General features: G+C 41.8%; 1 protein-coding gene across 1 annotated transcript in view; it reads right to left on the reverse strand.

Annotated features, from left to right (window-relative positions):
* The window catches only part of LOC135745515 (uncharacterized), a 30,223-nt gene extending 22,908 nt beyond the window's left edge, over positions 1 to 7,315 (reverse strand). Inside the window, exons 1-2 of the mRNA XM_073813006.1 lie at positions 7,243 to 7,315; positions 6,765 to 6,835 (exon numbers count right to left, since the gene is read on the reverse strand). The gene's annotated coding sequence lies outside the window, so the exon portion shown is untranslated. The remainder of the gene's footprint in view (positions 1 to 6,764; positions 6,836 to 7,242) is intronic.
* Positions 7,316 to 13,629: the final 6,314 nt, after the last annotated feature.

The following is a 13,629-nucleotide window of genomic DNA, read 5'->3' on the forward strand; positions in this document are numbered from 1 at the left end:
AATTCGAGGGAAGTACGCGGTCCCTCTGAAACTATTTCAGAAGCTCCTGGACATATGACAGCATGCCGCGGCTGTGACACCGCCCGAGCTGCTTCATATGAGACCGCTTCAGCGTTGGCTTACGATCGAGTCTCGAGGAGAGCGTGGCACACCGACATACACCGTGTAAACATTACACCTGCGTGTCATTTCAGTTTTTCCCCGTGGTAGACCCGGCATTTCCGATAGAAGATATGCCCCTGAGGGGTCTCCTGGCATTCTGTATATTGCAATGCCCTCAGCACGGGATGATCAGCCACGTATGACGGGCTTGCAGTCTCAGGGGTGTGCATAGCACCCCAACTGCCGCGAGCGGTGCACTGTATATCTGGGACTTGTACGCTCCGCTATGGAGATGCGAGGGAAGGATGTATTAGCCGTCACCGATAACATTGCGACTGTTGCGTTATTTACCGTTAAGGCGGTTTTGCGCTCTCGTCACCTGTCGCATCTCGCTCGTCATCTCCTCCTTTGGAGTCAGAAGCATCTGAGGTCCCTTCGTGCCATTTTCATCCCGGGTCGCTCAATACAGCGGCAGACGCGCTTCCCGAGCTGCGCCCCCGGCGAATGGCGACTCCACCCCCAGACGGTCCAGCTAATTTGGAAGAAGTTTGGTCGTGCGTAGATGGATCTGTTTGCGTCGCCGGACGATACCCACTGTTGCCTATTTTATTCACTAACCGAGGGCAGCCTCGACGTGGATACGTTGGCACACAGCTGGCCACGGGGGATGCGTAAATACGCATTCCTTTCAGTGAGCTTTATCGCGCAGACACTGTGCGAAGTCAGGCAGGACGAGGAGAGCCTTTTAAATAATCGTCCGTACTGGACGACTGGGAATTGCTTTTCATAGTTAATGCTCCTCGCGACAGCCCTCCCTGGCGGATTCCCCTGAGGAAGGACTTTCTTTCTTTAGGAAGGGGCACATTGGCACTCGCGCCCCGACCTGTGGGATCTCCATGTATGGTCGTTGAGCGCGCGCAAGGTTTAGGTGATTTATCGCAAACGGTATCTAACACCATCGACGCGGTTCGAGCACCGTCCACAGACGGGCTTACGCGCTTAATGAAACCTTTTCGTCACCTGGTGCTCTTTGCAGCGCGAGGACCCCAGAGAATGCCCATTAACATTGTGCTTTATATCTTCTATATAGGTTAGATGGTAGGCTGTCCCTTCGCCATTAAAGTTGATATCGCCGCTATTTCTGCTCGTCACTCACTCACTTATCAACGGCAGATCAGTTGGCCAGCATGATTTGGTTATTACATTTAAGAGGCGCTCGCAGGCTAAACCCCTCGCGCCCTCCCTCTATTCCTCCTGAGACCTGTCCATGGTGCTGAAGCCCTTCAGGTCCCCCATTCAGCCTTTGCAGTCTGCGAGTCTGAAGTTTTTGTCAATGAAACTCTGACCCTGCCAGCATTGGCCTCCGTGAAGAGAGTAGGGAATTTACATGCATTCTCTGTTGACGATTCGTGCCTTTAGTTTGGTCCTGCTGTCTACTGAGACCCAGACCAGGCTACGTGCCCAAAGTTCCCACCACTCCCTTCAGAGATCAGGTGGTAAGCTTGCAAGCGCTGCCCCCGGAGGAGGCAGACCCAACCGTGGCTTTGTTGTGCCCCGTACGCGTACTGCGACTCTACGTGGTTTGCACGCAAAGCCTCAGGACCTCAGACCAGCTCTTTGTTTGTTTTGGTGGCCAGCAGAAAGGGAAAGCTGTCACTAAGCAGAGGATGTCTCATTGGATAGTTGACTCTATCGCCCTGGCTTATAATCTTCAGGGTATTCCTTGCCCCTTTAATTTGAGAGCGCACTCCACGGAGTTCCTCGCTAACAGACATCTGCAGAGCTGCTGGTTGGGCGACACCTTATACGTTCATTAGATTCTACAGTGTTCGTATCGAGCCTGTATCCTCTCGTGTTCTTTCCTCATCAGGGGGAGCACGGAGAGCAGTCTCGCAGGTCGGCTTGCAGCCTCCAACTGATGCTTCATAACTGTGTCAGTATGGAAGGCCTTCAGAACAAAAATGCGTAATGGTTTGAATTGTTCTTCCTCCGCTGCCTTGGCAGCCTTTGTTGCGGAGCATTGGTTGTCAGCCTTTCACTAGCTGTATCCTCGCGAACCTACGTGTCTGGCTCGGGCTCCACATTGTGTCCCACCGGGTTCCTTTGTGAGTATTTTTCCGTGGGGTTAATCCTACCAGCCCACGTTTCCCTTAGCAGAGCCCTGCTTTGCTTACACAGCCACGGCTGTCTTATTCCTCATCTACGGTTGACTTTCGCCCACCATTAGCCCTTAACAGGGTGGTGGCTTCCGCAGCGTTGCTATACCGCTCAGATAGGGCGCTTCCCAGTCGCTGGCACTACTGTGGGGTTATGGAACATCTAGTGCCCGGCCTTCTGCCTTAAAACCTATCTCCTCCTCCTTAAGTGGAACCGGAGGGCTTTACGCAGACACTGGAAGAGGTCAGCCCCTAGTGGCGTTTTGGTAGGGATTCCCAATTCGTCGGTCACGACGTGACGTCGTAGTGACCGACTGAAAGGGAACGTCTCGGTTACGGATGTAACCCTCGTTCCCTGAAGGAGGGAACGGAGACGTCACGTCCCGTTGCCACAGGGCTGCCCCCTGCTGTTTATCGGCCGGTCTCATTCTCCCGGCTTTCTCAGCAAAAAGAAGCTAATTGCCATATTTGCACCTGCTGCTTATATAGGCACCTGGCGGGGCGGCGCCAGCATTATGCAAATATCTCAAGGCCAAGTTCATTGGCGTTTTAGTAGTATACGAAGCAGATTGGTCTCTCTAAGCGAGTTCCCAATTCGTCGGTCACGACGTGACGTCTCCGTTCCCTCCTTCAGGGAACGAGGGTTACATCCGTAACCGAGACGTTCTACTTTGTGAATATCACAATATACACTGTCACTTGCAAAGCCACAGACTTCGCGCGGTTCGTTATGAAGGAGTCTTCACTGCACGTTCTATTCAGATAGAGAGTTTGATGGTTTCTGTTCTATGGACTGCTACTACAGTATGAATCGGTGAAGGAATGAGTTTTGACTTAGAACACAAGCCTTTGATGACAAATTTAATTGACGTTTAAAAAAATAATTGTAAAAATGACTACTGAATAAATGTTTTTTGGATAAAATGGGTTTTGTTTTGCTTAATTGATTAATGTCATCATAAAAGAAGTTTATTAAACCGTTTTTACTGTATTTTATAATTATATGGTCAGTGTTTTATCAAACATGTATATGTATGCCTTTATACAGCAAAAACATTTGCTATACTATTATTATAAAAATAACATTACTTTTAGTTTGAATGTACTTTAAAGTACAAAATTAGTTTAACTTTAATAGTGTCAGGAGACATTTTTATCTTTAAAATAATAATTTGTTTTTTCATTATTTTTTATTTTATTATTAAGTTTAAGTACAGACATTTCAAGTGTAATGCAATAAAAAATGATGAATACAAAGCTCAAAATGTGTAAATCAGAGAATAACAAGTATAAAATGAACAATACAAATAAATACAAAAATAAAAGTTTATGAATCAAGGTAGTTATAGATATTTAAAAAACTTAGTTTTTTGATCTCATGTTTGAAAGGTTTTCAAAGTATACTGTGAGATCAGTCTTATAAAAGGTAATATATAAAAGGGTTTCTTTTATTTGTCTTATGCTTAAAATAATTTAATTATATAATTTTGTTTTTCAGAGAAATATGGCCTTTGGAAACAAAGTAAAATGTAAGCAGTGGCGTGTTTACCCACCACGCAAACCACGCAATTGCTTGGGGCCCCACGGGCTTGGGGGGCCCCCTACTGTCCACAAGCGGTTAACTTATTTAATGATTTTTTATTTAATGATTGCAGAGTTATAAAAAGTCTGCGTGGTAAGCATTCCGCTTTTTTCTTATTTTTTTTTTAAGATCACACACTGAAGTTGCAGTACTGTATTAATTACATCATTTTAAATACATCCTATAAGGAATTTGCCAGCAAAGGATATATCTGAGATAGGCTTAAAAATATATTTCTGTACAAAAGGGAGGCCTTTTGGAAAAAGTTTGGAAACCACTGCGGTAAAACCAAGACCTTTATGTTTTTGACAGATAATGATTCTTTATTCTTTTGAATAAGACAATGGGCACTATTTGTATTTTTAAACCAAGAATTTTTTTCTTAATGTTGGGGCATGGGGGGCCCCAGGTCCTTGGACTTTGCTTAGGGCCCCCAAAATGGTAAACACGCCACTGAATGTGAGGTTCTAAATTCTAATTCTAGGAGTTTCTATTTTAGGAATATCTATGTTGAAGTCAGTCCAAAATTAAATAGAAAACGGGCAATACAAAATAAATGTTTAATATCTTCAAGTGATGTGTTACAAAAAGTTCATTTATCACAAACAGTATGAATCGCGGTGGCAATGACGTCATGTAACCCGCGTCATACAGAAGGTTTCGAAGGTAACGTACTTTTGAATGTATTCCATCATTTTTGCTATTTTTACAGTGAAATAAATGTATTTTGTCTTTTATAATTATTTGTGTAATTAGTGATTAAGTTTATGGCTCGTTTTTATGTGGACCAGGAGGCTTTTTGCGTCCAATTGAAAAGACCTTACGGCACGCCCATTCCTCATGGCACGCCCCATTTCTTTCCGAACTTATGGCACGCCCATTGCTCCAGTCTGCAGCTACCTCTACTTGCTTTCTTTCTCTTCTTTGAATCCTTATGTAAAACAAATCAAGTGGGCATTAAAATGTGCTACATAAATACTGCTTTTGCTGTACTGCCCTGGATTTGTTTTCTTTTTGTTTTATGATGTGTATGGAATATATAGAAGGCAATGTAATTTTAATATACTGAATAAGAAAATGAGCATCAACTCAGACCTTTTTCCTTACAAAAAAGACTTAAAGCAAGCACAGGTGTAAAAACTAACATTAATAATGACTCTGTTGCTCAGTTGTTACGGCATTTTGATCAAAAGAGCGACACAGTGATTTTCAGCAGGGTATACAGTGTTTAGTTTTTTTTTTAGCAATAAAGGCAATGATGTTTCCTGTTTACTGTACAAGACTCTCACACCATATAGCCAGGTTTCCATGGGGTCTTAAAAGTCTAAAACTTCAATATCCAATGTACTTACACTATATGAATGAATAAGTTTGAGAACCACTGACCTAGACAAATTGTTTCGGCTGTGCTTTTTAACAAGATGTCAGTGTGCTAACCGAGTACTGTTATCCTTTACAACAATGCCGCTTCACTACAATTGTAAGATGTTTTATTACAGAGTTCTCTGTTGATTTGTTTGTCGCTGTGTGCTCGGTGGAAAATAAATGCAAACAAATTTCGTGCAGGTCTCCTTAAGGCCAGGCTAATCCCTCTAGTGGACAGAACGTGTAACAACAACCACATGCTTGTAGTAGCATTGACGATGCATAAGCCTAATTATACGATGCATAATCCACGATGCATGGCGGATGGTGTTGGCGCAGTGGATAAGACACACACCTTTGGTGTGAGATACCCAGGTTCGAATCCACTGTGACACACCATCGTGTCCCTGAGTTGCTCCAGAGGCGTGTGACCTCTGACATTTATAGCAATTGTAAGTCGCTTTGGATAAAAGCGTCAGCTAAATGAATAAGTAAGTAAGTAAGTTTGAGTAGTATAGTGCATATTATTTAACAGGCTGCAATTGAGTATTAAATATTTGAATATTATTCGAATATTAAAAAATATATATCAAATGGAATTCGAATGGTATTTAATGGTTTAAAATAATTGGAAAGACATGCGTTTTTGCTGGACCCCCATACAGCCAGCGCAGCCTGTTTTGAAAACGGCCTTAAAGTGTAACTCTCGCCAAAATGCAACCTAGGGTTTTTTTGTGAATGTAATGAGTCAAAGTTGCATTAAAAAGCATAATTAGGATGCAAGCGCCACTTTTAAGATTTACCGGATTATCGTTTTTCGGTCAAATGGCCTTTTAAATGGTAGTGCTAGGGGCACTACTATGATAGCATCAAAATCACTATTTGTAAAACACTAAGAAGGCTCGACACAACATGAAACTCTCCTTGAAGTATCACCAAGGGCTCTACACACGAACGCAAGCATTGAGAACATTGTTTGTGTACACAGAGTTTACTAAAATGACTAATGACAAAACAACATATTATCTGTGCATTTATATGGAACTAAGCTTTAGGAGCTTTCCATCTTTACTCTCCTTCCTCGACTACTTTTGACTAGATGGAAGGCAAGCGGAAAAACTAATAGCTACAGTGAGATGTTAAATCCTTTCTTTTTAGTAAACTCTGTGTACACAAACAATTTTCTCAATGCTTGCGTTCATGTGTAGAGCCCCTGGTGATACTTCAAGGAGAGTTTTATGTTATGACGAGCCTTCTTATTGTTTTACAAATAGTGATTTTGATGCTATCATAGTAGTGCACTCCCATTCAAAAGGCCATTTGACCAAAAACGATAATACAGTAAATCTTAAAGTGGCTCTTCCATCCTAATTATGCTTTTAAATGAACGTTTGCCTCGGATGCATTCACAAAAGGACCCTATGGGTTGCATTTTGGCGAGAGTTACGCTTTAACTTTTTATGCCATAGGGATTATAGGATCCTGTACCGATTCTTAACACCTGCACATTTCCTTTAACATGGCAACATATATTTAGTGTAATGGCTGTGGCTGCCTACCTGCCTGGCGACACCAAGTTAGCTCCAGTATGACCTGCCCGAGGCAATCAGAAGAGTCAAGGGAGAAAAGCCTGCAGGAGTAATTACCTCATTTTAATACATGCCATTATTATTAGTATATCGAAAGGCGAGACAGAACGAAAGGAGTGAAATTGTTACAAGAACATCTGACATCAGTGACTGCTACCCAAACATTATATTGAAAACCCATATTTCCCTTCCATAAATTTGTCTATATTTCATCAATATGATGGTTACCATGCTTTTACCCAGTCATCATGGTCCGAAATGCAAATAATGATTTCTGCAAAACTCAAACTGGAATCAAAATTGACCAGTGCATTTGTTATACTTTTTTGTTATACTTTATACTACAAAAACAAATAATTCTAATACTAAAATTAATTTATAAAATTATGTTAATACAGCTGATATATTCACTATCACAAACACTAAAAGATAAAACGTGTGGACTTACAAATCAGTGTGTTCATCAAGTTACCGCTCAGTTTGTCTCTGGAATGGAGCACAAGTTTTGATTTAGTTTACTCTGTTGCTTCCTTTTATATATTTAGCCTACAGTGCAGTCCACAAACCCACACACGCGCACGCACGTGCACACACACACACGAGTGTGTGAAAGACCATTTCCCAGAAACCTCTCTCCATAATATTGAAAGCAAAAGTAGCTTTTGCATTTTTGCACACATTTGATATATTCAGCCTACAGTAGTCCACACGCACACACACACACTCAATGATAACAGATTGATAACGCATGCATATAATTAAGCAAATATCTAAAACAGAAGAGTAATTAATTTCCAAAACCTATACTGAAAACCATCTCATGTAAAAATACTCCAAACTTAGTAGTAAGTAGTAAATTAACGCAAAGTTATCATGCAATCATTTAATTCAGCATCACCAAATTACAGTTTTTTTTCGATTGCTAAACAACAGTGAGTACAACTGTAGCTATATGTGCAAAACTCTAACTACAGTCTGCACTACCTGAGCCAAACAGTTCATATCACCTGCAAAACTCACTCCAAAGAAACACAACAGCTCAAAACAGCTCAGTACAGGCAAACACAATGCACAACCCTCACTGAGATAACACACACTGTCACTCAGAACACACTGAGAGGAAAAACACTAACATCAAACACCAATACAGGAAATACAAACTTTTCATCTTTACAGTTTAAACAATTTCAGTGACTTTATACAAAGTAATATTTTCTTTGAAGAAAAGAGTAACAGTCTTTCACATGATTTATTTACATTTTTAGAACATAACAATTATTTGAGGTAAATGAAAATTAGCAGTTTGCTTCAATAGTCTGTGGTAATTTCCTGAATTACAGTAATGAGAAAAAAAGGTAGAAACTAAAACTGCATACTGTAATTCAAACAAATATTTGAGGGGCTAAACAAGACAACTGCTTAGCCTTTCAGCTGAAATTTCAATCAGCAGTGTTTGAAAGGCACAAGGCTGAAATCAATTCTGTTTTGAATGTGTGGTTCACAGTTTTGACAGCAGGTTGTGGTTAAAGTCATGGGATAAGTGTGTAGAGTTTTGAAAACTGTGTTCAAGCAATGAAAAACAAACTAGAGTTTGGTCCACATGAACTGCTGCTGTGCAGACTGTAGTCAAAGTTTTGCACATGTGACTCCAGTTGTGCCCACTGTCGTTTAGCAATCAGAAAAAAAATGTAAAGCAAAAGTATTTTTGTATTTAGCAAAGTTGAGTTGGGAGCAGTTCATAGTGAATGCAACTTATAGACATATACTTTGACATGGTTTTGTCACGGAGTGACTTTATGCAGGCGAAACAAAAATGGTGGAAATAGTTCCGCCCGGACCGACTTCAATGGAACACCTGGCCGGTTCCGGTCAACTCCGAGCAAAGTAATCGGGAATGATAGGGTTCAGGTGTGCAAAGCAAATGTGGCGATCTGTGATTAGGGCCGTTTCTCAATGTCAAGGATACTTCCTCGGCAGGACTAAGTCCTTACAAGTCACTTCCTTCAGAGGCTAGGCAAGTCCTCTTAAGCATTCGGAGAACACGTAAATGGAACAGGCTAGCAAGTGCACGTCATTGCGTCAATTAAAGGTGTGCTTTCAGCGCTGGATTGTGGGTGATTTCAGCACGCGAAGAGCGCGAAGGATACACATATGCATCCTTTCCTGTATATGGGATATTTCTCGAACGAAGGACTCCGTCCTTGGCTGAAATTCCGACGATCCTCGACATTGGAACAGTCCTTTTACTTGTGTCAGATTTAGTGTTTACTGACCACCCAGTTTGTTTTGAGGCCCTGTTGTCTCGTTGGAGCTGGCTGAAGAAAGGAAGGAGGAGCCCTAGGATCGTGGCCTCGACGCTTTCACGTGCTTGTTCTCTGCCTCAGTCGTTCGACTATCCAGGACTCCGAGCCCGGGCCGAAGCCATGACACTGACCTTATCTCACTGTGAGTGTGTGGAGTGCGGTGGGTTTTCCCCTTTGAAGTGTGTGCACCTGGACAATTGTAGTGCTGTGCTTTGTCTGTCAGTGATCACATTTTAGGCCGAGGAAAGAGCCCTGTTCGAGAAGAGTCGAGTGGTGGCATTGGGCAGCCGTTACTTCTACGTACACGACTGGGAGCCGTCCAACCTTCTGCACCGTCTGGCGGTGGCGCTGCAGCTGTGTAAAGTAAGGGTCGACTTGAATTACTGTGTCTGGTGTTAAAAGAGGAAGAGCTTGTGATTACCTGTTGTGTGGGAAAGTCCACTGGCTGTTTTTGTGCATAACTATTTGCCTGTTGAAGTGTTTCCAGGTACCAGCCTATGTTCAAACGCCCCACTCTGCTGTTTGAAGAGAAGAAGATTTGAAGCGGTTGGCCTCTCTCCAGCAGTACGCTGCACAGTAAGACCTTCCACCTCGACATACACACAGCTGTGTCTCTTTCTACTGCTACTGCCTCTGAGTACGTGTGCTTTGTTGAAAGCTGAAGCAGCATCGCCCGGTGTTTCCAACTGCCCCCTCTGCCTGTGTTAAGAGGTGTCGTATCTCTCATTGTATGTCCATTGGGGTAATAATAATAGTGAAGGAAATTGTGTGTTCTCTGCTACCAGTCTGCAGGTTTGAGCTAAGGGCTCCGCATCGTCATTGGACTGTTCCACAGTATGTTGGGAAGGCAACGCTTGGGCGTTCACTGCAAGTCTACCTGTGAGTGGAAAAACAAGAAGTTGTTGTGTGCCCACACGTCTCCTCTAACTGCCTGAGCCTTGAAGGGCTAAAGTCCTGTGTATTCGCCCACCTGCTTGCCTGTAAGTCGAACTTACCTGAACACTCACCTGTATCCTCCCTGTAAGCCCAAAGAGCTAAAAGCCCAGTGTACCCACCTGTATACCTCCTGTACACCCAAAGCTACAAGCCCAGTGTACTCACCTGTATACTTTCTGTATACCCAGAGCTAAAAGCCCAGTGTACTCACCTGTTTACCTTCTGTACGCCCCAAAGCTACAAGCCAAGTGTACTTACCTGTATACCTCCTGTACGCCTAAAGCTAAGGACCTACACTCTAAAAAACAAACGGTGCTATATAGCACCAAAACAGTTGCTTTGGATCGTAACGATAGAAGAACCATTTTTAGTGCCATATAGCACCGGTGAAGAACCAGTGAAGCACCAGTGAAGCACCTGTGTAGAACCATATAGTGCTATGTAGAACCATATGTGGTGCTATATGGCCCCTATATGGTTCTACACTGGTGCTTCACTGGTGCTTCACTGGTGCTTCACTGGTGCTTCACTGGTTCTTCACCGGTGCTATATGGCACTAAAATGGTTCTTCTATCGTTACGATCCAAAGCAATTGTTTTGGTGCTATATAGCACCGTTTGTTTTTTTAGAGTGTAGTGTACCCACCTGTATACCTTCTATACGCCCAAAGCTGAGAGTCAAGTGTGCATACCTGTCTACTTACCTGTATACCTACCTGTACGTCCTCTTGTAAGTCCAGGAAAAGAGTCTGGGACACTTACCTGCAGTTCACGTGTGAGTTGAGGAGAGAGAGAGCCTGGAATACCTACCTGCAGTCCACGTGTGAGTCAAAGAGACTCGGACCGTCCATTCAGCTCCCCAAGTTCCAGAAGCCGCCCTTTTAGAATTCCCCTTTCCCCTTTCCCTCTCTTTTAATTAATAAACCTGGTTAAATTTGATCTCTTGTCTGTCTGGTCATTGGGGTGTTTTGGGACCTCCTCGGGTTGGAAACAGAGGGAGGAGCGCGACTCACGATAGTGGTGGTCCGCTCCGACCTGTGACAGTTTCATTGAGTTAATTATTAAATAATCACTTTTAGTAGAAGCATAACACATACTGTTAGCATGCATTTGTGAAGTCTAAAGTTATCTCATTTTTCTGAACTGTGAATATTTAACCCTAATAAGACCATTGGGGTCAATCCTACTCCCATGCCACTTTTCTTTAGTTAAAAAACATGGTTCCCTAGCCTGGCTAACACCGGACCAGTCTCACAGAGAATGAGACGTGGTCTGGGAACCATATGCTCATTTTTTTGAGGCGTGGTTTACGAATGCCCAGAGCCGTTTATTGAGCGCTACGAATGTCTATCAAATGTGTCTGTACGTAGCTCATAGCCAATCGTTTTAATTTTACCAGATGACGTATGTAGAGCGACATCAATTCAAAAGTAAACGACTTTTATCTGGTACGAGTGCAGCTGAAAGCTATGCAACTAAACCGGTAGCTGTGTATTGTATTGAAAAGAAACACATTTTTGTGGCACTACGACAACCACAGTACACGCATAATGACAATGATATTAATAAATACCACTTACCATTTATAAGTTAAATGTACTTCGTCGACGACGACAATGCCTAGCAGGTTGGTCCTATAAAACTTCATGTTTATCATGTCCTGCCATACACAAACATCCTTCTTGGATATTTAATAGCCCAGTTTAAAGTTGCTCTTTTTTAAATAAACTTGTATTTAAAACTACTTAGAACACTATCAAAGGCATTGATACGTAACTTCGCGTCTGTTGCCGTATTATAACAAATAACAAAACTGCCTCCGTGTGCCGCATAGACGTCGTCATCGTCTTGCTGCCACCTCCCCCGTTCTGTGATTGGTTCCCTATTTCAGAGGCAAAAAAGGGCCAAAGTTTCCATGCTAGAATGGACTCTATGCACGCTTAACTTCCGCGTTTGACTCAAGGCTGCTATTCAGTTTCCGGTATGGGATATTTAAAGCGGATTGACGGCAGAATCGCTAAAATGTACTCGGTTGTTTGCTGAATTTACCCAAATTTACAACCTGTGATTTGTGAAGAATTGTCCAGATGTGCAAACTCGAGAAAGGTTACAAGTTTTATGTGTCGTCTCTGTATAATCATTAAGATATGTTCAGCTAGCCTGTACTAGCAGAGCTTACGTTACATTGTGCTATTTTTCCGTTTCGAACAGCAGGCTAATCACGCTGGTAATATATTACGTCTTTGTAATGGTAAAGTATGTTAAAGTAATCTTAAAGTGTCAGGTAAAATAAGAGATTCATATACACATCGATTGTCAAAACATTTTTACTTGGTTATTTTTGAGTTATCCTGACACATTTGAGAATCTAAAGAACAAAGCAAAAAAGGCTTAACTATTGTAAAGTCTGTTGTAGAAATATTTTTCCCATTATTTGTTATCCCGTGTATTTAGTTTGTTGTGTGTGTGTGTGTGTGTGTGTGTTTTTTTCCTTTCTCTGAAGATATTCTTGTTGTCATTGATATTAATTTTCCATTTGTCTTTTGCATTTGTTATTAATAAAGAATACATAAATATCGAAAATATGAGTTTCTACTGTTCTAACATTTAGCTTGTATAACCAAAGATGTTATCTTCGCTAGTACTGATAATAACAATCATACCAAATTTGTATATCAACAACAGATGAATAGCACTGTTATCAGTGCAATTTTTATCTAAAAGTATTGGTAATGCAGATACAGGGTAGCAGTGTAGAAGTTGGCATGCTTTCCAGTGTGTCGCTGTAAATGCTATGACACAGCAGTGGTGGCTAGAAGTTCGGTCCTCCCGTCTTTAAAAATATACTTTCATACGTTTAAATGTCATTATGGTATTAAGTGTGGAGTATAAGTTATTTCTATGTAAAGTAAACAACCATCAACAAAATTTGCTGTGTTATTTTGGCTGTTTGGGCAACCGACGATCCTTAATATCATAGCGCTCTATGACTGGCGGAAGTAGTCCAGCATCCTGAGATATCACCGGAAACACGTCATGCGCTGCCGTGCATAGAGTCCATTGCAGCGTGAATAAATTTGCGCGCAAGGCAGCATGGGGAAACCCAGGCTAATGGTTCCCTTCATCTCAGTGGAATAAGATTTTGTGTCTTTTTTCCAGATTATCTGTCAAGATTCATATAAAAAACTGTCCTTGATTCGGTCGTTCTAAAGAAGCGTTAAAATGTTACTTAAATAGTCCTTTTCTAAAAATAACCCCAATTGAAATAAATGGGAAATGCAAAAAATATATATATATTTTGATTTGTCAAAAAAAAAAAAAAAATCAATGCATCCACAATAAATCTAAAAATGTTAACACAGAAAGGTAGGCCTGGTTCTACAAATGCAACATAGAAAAGACATGTTCAATCACTCTCACACACTCACACACACACACAAACAGACACACATAAAGGTGTGACTGCCACAGAGAGCATTTTTTACAGAATTTGGCAAAAAAAAAACTGCCATAGATGCATGGCCGTAGCTACAATTGAGGACATCGAGGTCATGTCCTCAGTGGTTTATCTTGAAGTTTTCGTTTCATTTTGATCAT

The sequence above is a fragment of the Paramisgurnus dabryanus genome, chromosome 21, assembly GCF_030506205.2.
Source record: "Paramisgurnus dabryanus chromosome 21, PD_genome_1.1, whole genome shotgun sequence".
Lineage (NCBI taxonomy): Eukaryota > Metazoa > Chordata > Actinopteri > Cypriniformes > Cobitidae > Paramisgurnus > Paramisgurnus dabryanus.